The sequence below is a fragment of the Alligator mississippiensis genome, chromosome 16 (assembly GCF_030867095.1).
Source record: "Alligator mississippiensis isolate rAllMis1 chromosome 16, rAllMis1, whole genome shotgun sequence".
Classification (NCBI taxonomy): domain Eukaryota; kingdom Metazoa; phylum Chordata; order Crocodylia; family Alligatoridae; genus Alligator; species Alligator mississippiensis.
The window spans coordinates 16,695,944-16,709,167 of NC_081839.1; the positions used below are offsets into that span (position 1 = coordinate 16,695,944).

The window sequence follows — 13,224 nt, forward strand, 5'->3', positions numbered from 1 at the left end:
GGGGAGGACATGGGGGGCATGTGCCTTCCAGATTTGTGCGTAGGGTGGGTGTGGATGCAGGCTGGAGCTGACTCCCCGCCTTGCTGCCCTCCGCCATGCCTCCTCACGCATGCACACAGACCTTTTCCTCCTCATGCACATGTGCGTACAGCCCTGTGCCTCCCCACACAAGCACACACATACCCCTTTGCCGCCTCAGGCACACACGCACGTGCACACATGCACGTACGCATACCTGTGCCTCTCACGCATACACATAAATACACGCACCTGTGCCTCCTCACATGTAGACACACATGCTCACAACCATGCCTATTCTCACATGTGCACACTTGCACCCCTGTGCCTTCTATGACATGCACTTACACATACACACACCCCTGTGCTTCCACACATGCACTTGCACAGATACTGCCTGTGCCAGCTTGCACACACATGCACACACACACCCCTGTGCCTCCTCTCACACACACACACGCATCACTGTGCCTCCTCCCACATGTGTAGGAGCAGCAGCATGGGGCAGTGGGGGGCAGTGGGGATCGCCCCTGCCCAGCAGCACCCAGTCAGCACGGGCTTTTCTTTAAAGTACTGAGCTGGTGGGGGAGGTGGGGTGTGTGTGTGGAGGAGGCAGCCATGTGGGGGGCAGCCATGGTGGGGCTGGGGGAGCGGGGCGGGGTGGTACTGGGAAATTGGAAGGTTGTGGGGGTTGGCAGGGGTCCCCCCATGGTCCCCTCCCCCAGCCCCCCCCCCCGTCCCCCACCCCTAGTACTTACCAGTTCGGAGTCAGCTGCAGCTCCCTGCTGCAGCCACCGGGGACTGCCCGAATCATCAAAGCTCTCCAAATCTTTTCTGAAGATTCAGAGAGCTTTGTATTGATTTGGACCTTTCAATTGGTCCCCTGATTTGATTTGGATTTGGAGATTTGGCCATCGAATTGGGCCAAATCTCTGAATCGAATCACCACCCGAAGCTTTGCGTAGTCCTATTGCTCGGCTGGGTGGTCATAACACAGAGGAGAGAGCATGGGGAAGGCAGGATGCTGCTAGGTCTGTTTTAGGGGTGTCTATTCCAGCGTTTTCACTAAGGCCACTTGATTTGCCCCGAGATGATTTCTGGAGAGGTAATATTATGAGGAGAAAGGGCCATGCTGGCTGCCCCAGAGACAGCAATAGAGTTAAAGCTCTTCCAACCCAATATGCCTTAAATGTACATCTCCTCCCAGGTCCTTTAAGGGACGAGTACTGGCCGGGAAGACCCCCTTGAGCCGAGGACAGGCCAAGCACCAGTGCTGTTGCAGTAGGTCTCTCTGTATCCCTATGCCCAGGAGATCCATCTGGGCCCTTGCAGTTGAGCCATCTGGGACAAGGATGGTGCCTGGGATCCACAGGTGCAAGGTGATAAATGGCGTCTAATGGCCAGGGAGGGATTAGCATCCCCCGGGCCCTGCAGAGCACACCCCTGCAGGGGGAAAGCATTTCCGATACAGGCTGGGCCTGGCACACACGTATTCATTAGAGCTGTCACGGCAGGGGGCTGATGGTCTCTGACTTCCCCCGGCAGGTCCCCAGGCAGCCCTTGTCCTGGTAACATCTGAATTCCTCTGTGCTTGCACTTCCTGACCTCTTGAATACTCTCACTCCTCCTGCCAAGCTCAGCTGGGAGCCGCTGGCCCCTGTGGGCAGGGAGCAGGGGCAGAGTTGCGTGAAGGGGCTGATCTCGGCTCTGGGGGGTTCAGAGAGACTGCGTGGGTCCGAGCCAGAGACCTGTTTGCCTGGGGAAGCCACGCTGGTCTGGATTCCCACCGTGGCCTGGGCACCGCTCCTCCTCGTGCTGCTCACACGCTGCTCAGGTACCCCGAAGGGGAGGGCAGCCACGTCCTGGGCTTTATGAATCCCTGGTTCTCTTCCCACAGGTGTTTTTTCCAGTTTCTTGCCTTTTGGTCCTGCCCTGTCTGCCACAAAACCAGAGGCTCAGTGAGGATAAGGGATTAATTCCTGTCATTCTTCCAGGTTCCCTCTCGCATCCGCACTGACTCAAGCGCCCGCAAAGTCCGTGGCTCTGGGCAGCACTGCCAGTCTCTCTCGGACACCGAGCGGTGAGCACAGGCACTACTGTGTCCGCTGGGACCAACAAAACCAGGGCCAGGCCCCACAATTTCTCTGGCACAGCGAGGGGATCGAAGGGAATGGAGTCCCAGACCGATTCACCGTTTCCAACTCCAGCGCCATACGCTGTTTAACCACCACCTATGTCCCTGGGGAAGATGAGGCCATTTCCCGGTGTGGTGCAGGTTACAAGATTGGAGGTAGTTATGGGTATGTCAGCGTGACACAGTCAGATGAGGACCTGAGACAAAAACCTCCCTTGGGCTCAACGGGGCTCTTTGTGGCTTGGATCTGTGCTCCATGATGAGTTTGCATGTCAGCAAACTCTGCTAGCCCCTCGAGTAGCTACTCGCAGTCTAACAGGCCTTTCCTTGTCCTGCTCTGTCCTCGTACTCTTGGACAGGCACAGCAGCTTTTCACTGTTTCCCCGCCTAGCAGCTCTCTGCCCTTGACTGTCAACATATATTCCTCCTCTTCTCTTTTTGTAGAAAGGACTAAGGGTTCAGAGACACCTTTCCACACCCACTATTAGCAAACGAAGGATGGGAATGCATGATACACAAACCCAGCACAGATTCAGGAAACATCTCCAAAATGTGTGGTTGCAGCCTTCTCCCCTCTGATCCCTTGACAGATGTGTGGTGCCCCCTTCAGAGGGAATCCCTTTCTTTAAGCAAAGAGCTAAACCCACACACCCATTGAGGAGAAAGGGCAATCCCAGCTCCGGATTAAGGGCTATGCAGAGTGTCATCCCTAATCACACATAATCCCATTTGTATCCAGCCTTCGTCCCACATCCTTGCTCAGGGGTTCATAAAAGGGAAAGGAATTCTCGTTTGGGAAGAAACGAGTGACCTCTCCTCTTTTACTGTCCTCCTCTTGCTGCCTCCTGGGTCCCATCTTGTCCTGCTCTGTCATTGCATCCTTTGCCAAGGGGCAAAACAACTTGTCATTGCTTCCCCTTAGCAGTTCTCCGCTGTACGTGGTGGAGACTCATTCATCCCCTCCTCTGTTGCTTGCTGAGGTCTGTATGCTTGGGAGCCCCTCTGCTCACCCAGCGTTCAGAAGCTCAGGGTGGCATCTCGGGTAAAGGACCAATCTCCATCAGGTGTCATTTCAACTCAAAACTGATTTCTCTTGAGACCCCTTGGGTGTATGTGCCCTTCTTTGCAGGGTGAGAGTTTTCTGTAGACAAAGCATTGGACCCCATGGACGTCCTGATGAGGATGGGAAATCAGAGCAATGACTACATAGCTATCTGGAGCGTCATCTCGGGTCACGTGTGCTTCCATCCTGACACTCGGTGAGCAAATTCTGTCTTCCAGGTTCAGTCGGAGGGAAGGAAAATCAGTGGATGATGGCACTGCAGGGTGCTGGACTCTCAGATAGTTTCTAAACTAAACAAAAGTTGAAATACCCCCCGGTGCCCTGGGAAATACACCTTTGTGAGATGTTTGTCATGGGGGACAGTGGGCTTTGGCCAAATCTGGGGACTTGTTTGGGGGGTCTCTACAAAGGCACGAGAGAGAGGCAGATAGCGGAGGCAGACACACACTGTGGGTAAATGTGATTCCACCTGGCTAGCTGGTGTTTCACATAACCTACATCACCGTGCTACATTCACAACTACATGGGCTCATTTTGTGATGTTTCTAGTAAGTGGGGGAGGTCGAGGCAGCAGCAGCCAGGGAGCAGGGAGCAGATTTGCATGAAGGAACAGATCTTGGTCCGGGAGTCAGAGAGAGACTGGGAGGGTCCCAGCGAGAAACTTCCTTGGCTCAGGAAGCCGACCTAGTCTGGATTCCCACCATAACCCCTCTCCTCCTTGTGCTGCTCACGTGCTGCTCGGGTAACTCATCAAAGGCCGCGTGCTGCAGATTACTTTTGCAGACCTTCCTGAGATGAACAGAGAAATGGGGAGCCCGCTGTACGAGAGGAGAGTCAAGGAACTGCCTTGTCCTACCTTGTGAGAAGCAGACCGAGAACGGAGATGACTGCTCTCTGCGATTACATCCGAGAGAGCCAAGAGCCATGCAGAAGAAAAGGAGAGTGCCAGCTCCAGAAAAAGTGAGTAAATAGGAGTCCCACATAGACACAGGCTGAAGCTGAGAAGAAGGGTTGTAACCATCAGAGCAGGAGGCTCTGGAGCAGGTTCCCCGTGGGAAGGAACAACTAATTTTAAGAAGCAGATTGACAGATTTCAGCATGGGATGATATGTGGGATTGCCTGTGCTGGGAAGGGTGTGGGCACGAGCCAGGAGGTCCCGTCCAGGCCCGTGTTACCCTGTCTGCTCCAGTCCATCTTCAGAGAAAGATGACCCACCCGTTGCACACGGAAAAGGCCACGAGAGGTCATTGGTGTCACACAAATCCCTTCCTTGCCCGGAGTGTGGCTGCCTGCTCTGTGCCTGCACGTTACACAGGAGGAAACTGGTCCGGGGGGCAGTGCTGTAGGCGCTAGGGTGCGGGCGATGTGCTGTTCAGCCGGGAAGGGGCGGGGAGACGGGGGTGGGCATCGCAGGGAGCGCAGAGAAGGCAGGACGCTGCCAGGTCTGTTCTGGGTGGTCTGCTCCAGCGTTTTGGCTGAGGCCATTCAATCTCTTCCAAAAAGATTCCTGGAGGCAGGAGCATGAGTATTTTGATGGGAAAGGGTCCTGCTGGCTCCCCCAAAGACAGCAATAGACTTATAGCTCCCTCTCCATGTGTCTTGAATGTGGAGCTCCTTATAGGGCGCCCACCAGGGTTGTTGTAGTGTTGATGGGAATACAGCAAGGCCTACACATAAAACCTTTGTGATCAAATTAAAAAAACAATGCATCTTGCACAAAAATGCAAGTGGCAGCTGGGACCATGCCAAATAGAGCACCCCCAATTGGTCTTATTCTCTGTGCTAGATTATGTCAAATCAAGGAAATGGTCAACAGAGAACTGCCACGCTCATCACATGTACGCGTGTCTCAGAAGCCAGTAAAGGCAAGAAAGCTACATAGACGGACAAAAAACTAGAGCTCTTCCTTTCAAAATGATATCTTTCATTACACCAACTGGAGAATCACAAGAAAATTGTCCTTTTCTGCAAGCTTTCAGGATCAAAGTCCCTTTGTCAAGCTCTGGGAAAAGTATAGGTGGTACAAGATGGTAAGGAGTCCCTATAGGTAGGAAATCAACTTCATTTTTGCACGGAGGAAGCTGGAGATGGAAGACTGTTCCTCTGGGTCCGTGAGAGTGTCTTTGTGAGCTGTGCCAAGTAGCTCTTTGCTGTGTTGGTCAGGTAGGACTCCTTCCCTGGAGGTGTCAGATGGCAAGCGGGGAAGTAACAAAAACTTCCTTCTTATTCTGCAATGAAGTTTAAAACCCCCAAAAGAAAGCTACATACACATTTCAATTGACATAGCAGCTACAGGGAACAAAAGGCTAAATACGCATCTCAACAGAAACTTGTAAAAGATACAGAAAACATGTCCTGTATGTGACAAACACTTCTCCCAACAAACATCCTAAGGGGTAGGGCGTTCAAAATGTCTGAACCATTCAGTGCAGGTCTGGAGTTTGAAAAACAAACCATCGCCTGTACACGCTACTGCAAATGTGCCCAGCTGATATACAGATACCCCAAGACAGGTTTGGTGACACCTCTAAGTATCCTGTCCAACTGCTCAGGCCCATCCAAACGCTCAGACCTACAATTATAGGGTCTGCAGAGATGCACAAGTTTTACCCCTAGACAATGCAAGAACAGGAGCCAGGCAATTACTAGTTGTGATATGATGATCAACACCCTTTTCTCCCTGTTTGTCTGGACTCTAAGTGGCCAACTATCAAGAAAAAATGCTTTGAAGTTATACAATGAAACAATATAAGAACTAACAGAATTTGCCATCAAAGTGTGCACTCCAGGAGAAGCAGAGAGAGATCACTGCTACATCGCAACCAGCTTAACCAGCAACGGATCCTGCATGGGGAAAGCTGCAAAACTGGACCAGCTTCCTTCACCGGCATTGGTGAGAGAACACTATTGCTGCTAAATATGTACTAGGACTTTGTGCAGTAGCTCCTTTTATTTTGAGAAGGAGTCTTTTTCTGTCATTTGGTTTGATAAGTTTGCTTGTCGTATTGTTATTAAAGCCTTTCTGCTATTGAACAACCGGGTGTTGTGTCAATTCTTGGGGCACTAGTTCTAAAAACCTGCTTTCTAAATGCAACAGTAGTAATTCTCTCTGTACCCGTGGTGCGCAGGTACCCATCTGGTTCCCAGAGATCAAGCCATCTGGGACACGTATGGTGCCTGGGAGCCCACAGGGCGCGTCTCTCTATGTGCAAGGGGATCGATGGCTTCTGAAATGGAGCCTGCTGCCGCGTTTGAATGAGAGCAGCTCAGCAGCCTTGGCATCGCATGTATGTAGTGTCCCCACATTTCAAAATGGTTGTGGGAGCCCTTTCACTAAAACTCCTTCAACAAGGTTTACTTAAAGAGCCCCTGTTACCATTTCAAAGGCCAGGATGCTGAATACATGAGACATTGCTGGTGTTTTATTTAGGGTGGCTCTTGAGAGCCGCTCTAATTCAAATCCTTCCTCCCCCACCACTCCATCATCCCAGGGCACATATAAAGATGCCCAGGTGTCATCACATATGCACTCAGGTCTGAGAGAATTGGTAGACTCCAGGGCCGTGAAGTCTGAAATGGAAAACCAAAGCCAGTTCATCCCAAAGATCAGAGCAAATAACACCCCTGTTGGACCAATTTGGATGAGCCGTCTCAAGTCCTCTTCCTTCAAAGATGGCATTTCCTAAATTCCTTCTTGCACTAGCATGTCTCCCTTGCTCTCACCACTGCGAAGGGCTGGGGCACATCCCCTTTCTGGGATCATGGTGGGGTCCATGCTGGAGCTTTGCCTCTGGGATTTTTTCCTACCAGGAATAGGTGTGAGTTTGGCCACTTGTTTAATATGTTGTATTTATTAATTTATTAGATTTAAATGGCGCCTCTCTCAAAAAAGACTTCAGGCAACTTACATAAAGAGGAAAAATCCTCCCGTGCTCCACAGGACGGTGCAGGGCTGGGATCTTGCCTCCATTCAGATCCCCACAGATCCATGTACCCTTCTCTGCAGAGTGAGAGCTTTCTATAAGCAAATCCCTGGAGCCCATTAATGAGGACATAACATCAGAGCAACAGATCTGTGGGGAGGCATGAAGTTTCATGTCAGATCGGACATGCTTCTGTTCTGACTCCCTCTCTGAACCAATTCTCTGCCCACAGTTGGTTTAAAGGGAGGTAAAATGGGTGGGCGTGGGGTGCTGCATGGCACTGGAATGGCAAATTGTTTCTAAGCCAAGAAAAAACCAGTTAAAACACGCAGTGGTGCCCTGAGTTGTACACCTGTGCAACACACCTCTGTGAGAGCTTGTCCTGATGGAGACTGGGCTGTGGTTGGCCAAGGTTTTGGGAGCCTGTGCTTGAATTCAGTGCACAGGTGCAGGAAAGAAGCAGGTAGATCTTACTCTATGGGTAGTCTTTGGGGAGAGGATAGCCTCTGGATAATGCATGCATCTGGCTAACCAGCTCTTGCATTCTGTGTCCTACACTGTCATAATACCAGAGTTTTTTCCTATTTTCACAGTAACATGGAGGCATTGGTGGTAGTTTTAGGAGTAAGAGGGGGGAAGGACTCGCAGCAGCAGCCAGTGAGCAGGGGCAGATTTGCACGAAGGGGCTGATCTCAGCGGTGGGGATTGAACAGATGAGAAGAGGGTCCCAGCCACAAACCCGCTTGGCTGGGGAAGCCGAGCTAGTCTGGATTCCTGCCATGGCCTGGGCCCCGCTCCTCCTCGTGCTGCTCATGTACTGCTTGGATAATCCATAAAACACTTCTGCAAATGTCTGCATTGCTTTGCTTAATTAATTTTCATTGTTTCATGCCTTTATTCTCTTGTAATGTGCTGCATAATAGAGGTGTAATTATGATAATAGATTAATGGCTGTCGTCCTTCCAGGTTCCTTCTCGCAGCCCACCCTGACACAGGCGCCCTCAGAGTCTGTGTCCCTGGGAAACACCATTAAACTCCCCTGCACGCTGAGCAGTCAGTACAGGAGTTACAGTGTTGGTTGTACCAACAGAGACCTGACCAGGCCCCGCGATTTCTATGCTACGGTTCAGACAGCAAAGGGGATGGAGCCTCAGATCGATTCGCTGGCTCCAGCTCCGGTGCCATTCGCTATCTAACCATCACTGACGCCCAAGCAGCTGATGAGGCCGCTTACTGGTGTGGTGTAGATGATAGCATTAGTGGCAATTTTGGGTTTCACAGTGCCACTGTGAGAAACCCCTCCCCTGCCCTCCCTGCGGCTGTGCTCACATCAGAGCTGGGCTCCAGGCAGAGCTTCGAGTGTCCACAAAGGAGCTGTATCTGGATCCTGGCATGCAGCTTCTCACCCCGCCCAGGGCCCATCATGTCCTCGTCTGCTGTTACACTCCCTACGTGTGGGCAGAGCTGCTTATTAGTTTTGAGTCTCCCAAGATGTCTATCAGGGCCTTACGGAGAGGTGTCTTCTGCCAACTTGCCTGCAGAAATCCGGAGGCTCGGAAATACTTGTATCAACAAGCCATAGATGGGTTTGTGTTACAGAGAGACACAGCTCAGATTCAAGAGTAATCTCCGCTTGGACCAAACATTGCCAAAACCTTCTCCACTCTTCTTCCCTGAGACATGAGTTCCCTTGATGCAAAAGTTAAGATCTGCTTGTGTGCCAAGAGCTGGAACTCAGGGACCCATCTGTGAGCACAAAAAAATCCCAGCACGAGACTACTGGGCATAAAGAAGGTCATTGCTCATCCATCATGCTTCCACACTAGGTGAGGTACCGCTGAAGGGACTGGTGGTTTGGGCAGAGATGTCCCGTGCTGCTGAAGTCAATGCTGACTGTCACTAAAGAAGACTTACCTGCAGGCCTGGCACTGGCTTTTATCTATGGTGCTCTCTAACCATCACATAGGGGTGAAGGTAGTTGTAATATTTGAAGCATTTCACTGTGTAGCTGCACTCTAAAATACTCTAAAAAAAGGGGTGTTTCTGCTGGGAACAGAGGTAGAAGCCCTGCTGTGCTTTAAAATGTCTCAGGTGCCCTGCAGTGGCTTGCTGTCTGCACTGGGATGCAGCTGTGGGATGGAGCGACCTCTGGCTCTGTCCAATGCAGGGAATGGGGGAGAAGCAGAGTGGCCTGTCGTTGTGGCTCTGCCACCGCTGGTGTCCTGGGGACAGTGGCTCTGTGCAGCCTCCTCAGTGGCTGAGGGGGATCATAGAGCTGATGTCTGTGAGCAGTCTCCTATCCGCTTTGCCTCCATTGTCTTGGGAAACCCCCATTGCCAGATCTAGGAGACCAGGGGACCAGGGGACAGGAGGCATCACTTCTGGAAGGATGGCAGCCGTGTGCGACTGGAGCCCCCCATGTGCCAGAAGTGGAACGAGTCCAGACAAGACTTCCTGGGCTGATCAGGGAAATGTGGAGCTTGCTGAACAGAAGAGAGTGAAGGTACTGGCTTGTTCATCCTAGTGAGAGGCAGGCTGAGAAGGAGCTGACTGCTCTCTGTAAAGCCATCTGAGAGGGAGGCGAGCCATGCAAGTGAAAGGCCAATGCCACTGGGCTCAGTGCTGTGGTGGTGGGACGTGGCGGTGGCACAGCTGGAGCCACGTTTGTGAGACCTAAGCTATGTTAGCCCCGGCCTTCCACCACCTATGACGATGGGAAAGGGTCCTGCTGGTTGCCTCACTGACACCAGTAGAGTTAAACCTTCCTCTCCATAGCCATTAAATATGCAGCTCTTTCCAGGTGCCCTGAGGGCACGCTTCAGAGCCTGTCTGTGCACCTGGTTGCGAATCACCACCTTCCACAGAAGATGTACTACAGATCTAGTATGTCTCTAGCTACCTGGCTGGTGTTTGCACGGCCTATGTCACTGATACATGAGCTTCTCCTGCTTTTACAGACTTCTTGAATTGTTTGTGCATATTTAGGAGTCAGAGCGGGAGGGACTGGCTGCAGCAGCCAGTGAGCAGGATCAGGAATACTTGTATCAACAAGCCACAGATGGGTTTGTGATACAGAGAGACACAGCTCAGATTCAAGAGTCATCTCTGCGTGGACCAAACCTTGCCAAAACCTTCTTTGCTCTTCTTCCCAGAGACATGTGTTCCCTTGATGCAAAATTTAAGATCTGCTTGCGTGCCAAGAGCTGGAACTCAGGGACCCATCAGTGAGCACAAAAAGATCCCAGCGTGAGACTACTGGGTATAAGGAGGATCATTGCTCATCCGTCATGCTTCCACCCCAGGTGATGTAAAATGGAAGGGACTGGTAGTTCAGACAGAGATGTCAGTGCTGCCAAAGTCAATGCTGGCTGTCGTTCATGAAGAGTTTCTTGCTGTCCTGGCTTTGTCTTATAGACAGTGCTCTCCAGCCATCACGTTGTGGGTGCAGGCAGATGTAGCATTTGAAGCATTTCCCCGTACATGTGTACATTGAAGGCCTTCAAAACCAGGGTGTTTCTGAAGTGAACAGAGGTATGAGCCCTGTTGTGCCTCCCAGCTGGAGAGTTTGAAGTCACTCGGTCTCCCTGCAGTGACTTGCTCTCTGGACCAGGATGCAATTGTGGGATGCAGCGACCTCCAGCTCTGCCCGATGCAGGGAGTGGGGGGAGAGGCAGAGCGGGCTGTCAGCATGGCTCTGCCACCCTGGTCTTCTGGGGGCTGTGGCTCCATGCAACCTCCTCAGTAGCTGAGGGAGAGATCAGAGCTGGTGTCTGTGAGCGGTCTCCTATCCGATTTGCCTCCAGTCTCTTGGAAAACCCCCATTGCCAGATCCAGGACACCCTGGGACCAGGGGAGAAGAGGTATTGCTATATGTGCCTGCAAGTGATGTGATAGCTAGATGTACCTGCCATGTGTACATGCTAGATATACGTGCAAGTGATGTGCTAGCTAGATATACCTGCCGTGTGTACATGCTACGTATACATGCAAGTGATGTGATAGCTCCCCTTCACACACAGCATAGGCCTGGGTCCCCAGCATTGGGAATGTACAGCTGAAAAGCAGGTGCACAAAAGCAGAGGCAGCAGTGCAGGCAGATGTGAGACATCCGTTTGTGGAAGGAAGTCGGCCGTGTGCGATCGGAGCCCCCACGTGCCAGAAGTGGAACAAGAGCAGCAGAGACTTCCTGGGATGAAGCGGCTTGTTCATCCTAGTGAGAGGCAGGCTGAGAAGGGAGCTGACCGCTCTCTGGAAATACTGCTGAGAGGGAGAAGAGCCACACAAGAGGAAAGACAACGCCAGCCCCAGGAGAAGTGAGGAAATAGGGGTCACACATACAAATAGGCTGAAGCTCAGAAGAAGGATTGTAACCATCAGAGCAGGAGGCTCTGGACCAGGTTTCCCGTGGGAGGGAACAAGTAGTTTTAAAATACAGATTGATGGATTTGAACACGGGATCATATAGTGGGATTGCCTGCACTGGCAAGGATATGGCCAAGAACGAAGAGGTCCCTTCCAGTCCCATGTTTCCTTGTCCTCCCCAGTCCATGGTCTGAGAGCCATGGGGTCAACACACCATTTACACCCAACCGAGGCCAGTAGATATCATTGGCGTCAGACAGATTTCTTCTCTGCCCAGAGTGCAGCTGCTGTCTGTTAAATAAACCCCCCCTGGGCATTGCTGTAGGCATGGGGGTGATGTGCTGCTCAGCTGGGTGGTCCTCACGGGGGGAGAGCACAGAGAAGGGAGGATGCTACTCGGTCTATTTTGGGGGTGCCTGTTCCAGGATTGTGGCTGAAGTCACTCGATCTGCCACAAGAAGATTTTGGGAGGCAGTAAAGTGACTCTTATAATGAGAAAGGGCCCTGCTGGCTGCTCCAGAGACAGCCATGGAGTTAAACATGCCCCTGCACAGGCCTTAGATGTGGAGCTCTTTCCAGGTGCCCTGAGGGAAAGGGGCTGGGGCTGGAAGTCCTCTTTGTGCTGAGGACAGGGCAGTCGCCAGGTTTGTTATAATCATTCTTGCTGCAGCCTTGGGGCCTGAAGATCCCTCTGATTCCTGGACATCACGTCATCTGGGACAGGGATGGTACCTGGGATCCTGCAGGGACCATCCTCTCTTATGTGCAACATGGTAAATGGCTTCTAAAAACCACCGCCAGGCCCTTACTGAGGATTTTATTGCCAAGGGAAGACCTTTCAGGTATGGGCTGAGCCTGGAATACATTGAAGCAGACGAAATCGTGTCACAGGAGTGGAGGGATCCCCAGGGCCTTGCAGAGGATTTCACTGCACATATAAAGTCTGGTCCCGTCTCCGCTTGAAGACCCCCAGGGTAGGGGAGAGCATCACCTCCCTTGGGAGCCCTTTCCAGATTCTGGAAACCCTCACCATGAAGAAGCTCTTTCTAATGTCCAACCTAAACCTGCTCTCCATCGATTTGTGGCCGTTGTTCCTAGTTACTGGTGGGGGTGCCCTAGTGAATAGAGCATCTCCTAGTCCCTGCTGTGCTTCTCTGATGAAATGACAGGCGGCCACAAGATCACCTCTCAGACTGCTCTGGTGCCGGCCGACGAGATTCAGTCTCTCCGGCTCTCCTCGTAGGGCCTTGCCTCCAAGTGGGACACTTGTGTCACAGGTTGGCTTAGGGCTGTGTGAGGCTTCAGACCATGCTTCAGATCTGGAGAAGCTTTGGACGCTTTGGCATCCGAAGCAGCATGTCCGGATCGAAGCGCTGGCTTCGTTAGGCTTTCCAAAGCGCTTCGGAAAAGCTTTGGAGATCCGGCCATAGGGTATCATGGGGAATCAATGAAATATCTATAATGCTGTTGTTTTTTTGTCTGATTTGGATATAATGTGCAGGGACAGTAGCCTCTGCTAGGACCATAAAGCCTGCTACGTTTCAAGGAGGTAGGTGCAGGGGTTTGAGGGGAACTGCACCCCAAATTCATGAAAGCAAACTCCTGTCATGTGTATATGTTGCACCACAGGGCAGTGAAAAGTGCAGGGGTGGTGGCCCTTGGGGAGGCCACAAAGCCTGCCAAGTTTCAAGAAGATCGGTGCAGGGGTTTGGGGGAACTGCAC

General features: G+C 51.9%; 1 protein-coding gene across 1 annotated transcript in view; it reads left to right on the forward strand.

The window, feature by feature from the left end:
• Positions 1 to 13,224, forward strand: part of LOC132246613 (short transient receptor potential channel 2-like) — a 578,215-nt gene that overhangs the window by 491,071 nt on the left and 73,920 nt on the right. The gene's annotated exons all lie outside the window — the stretch shown is intronic.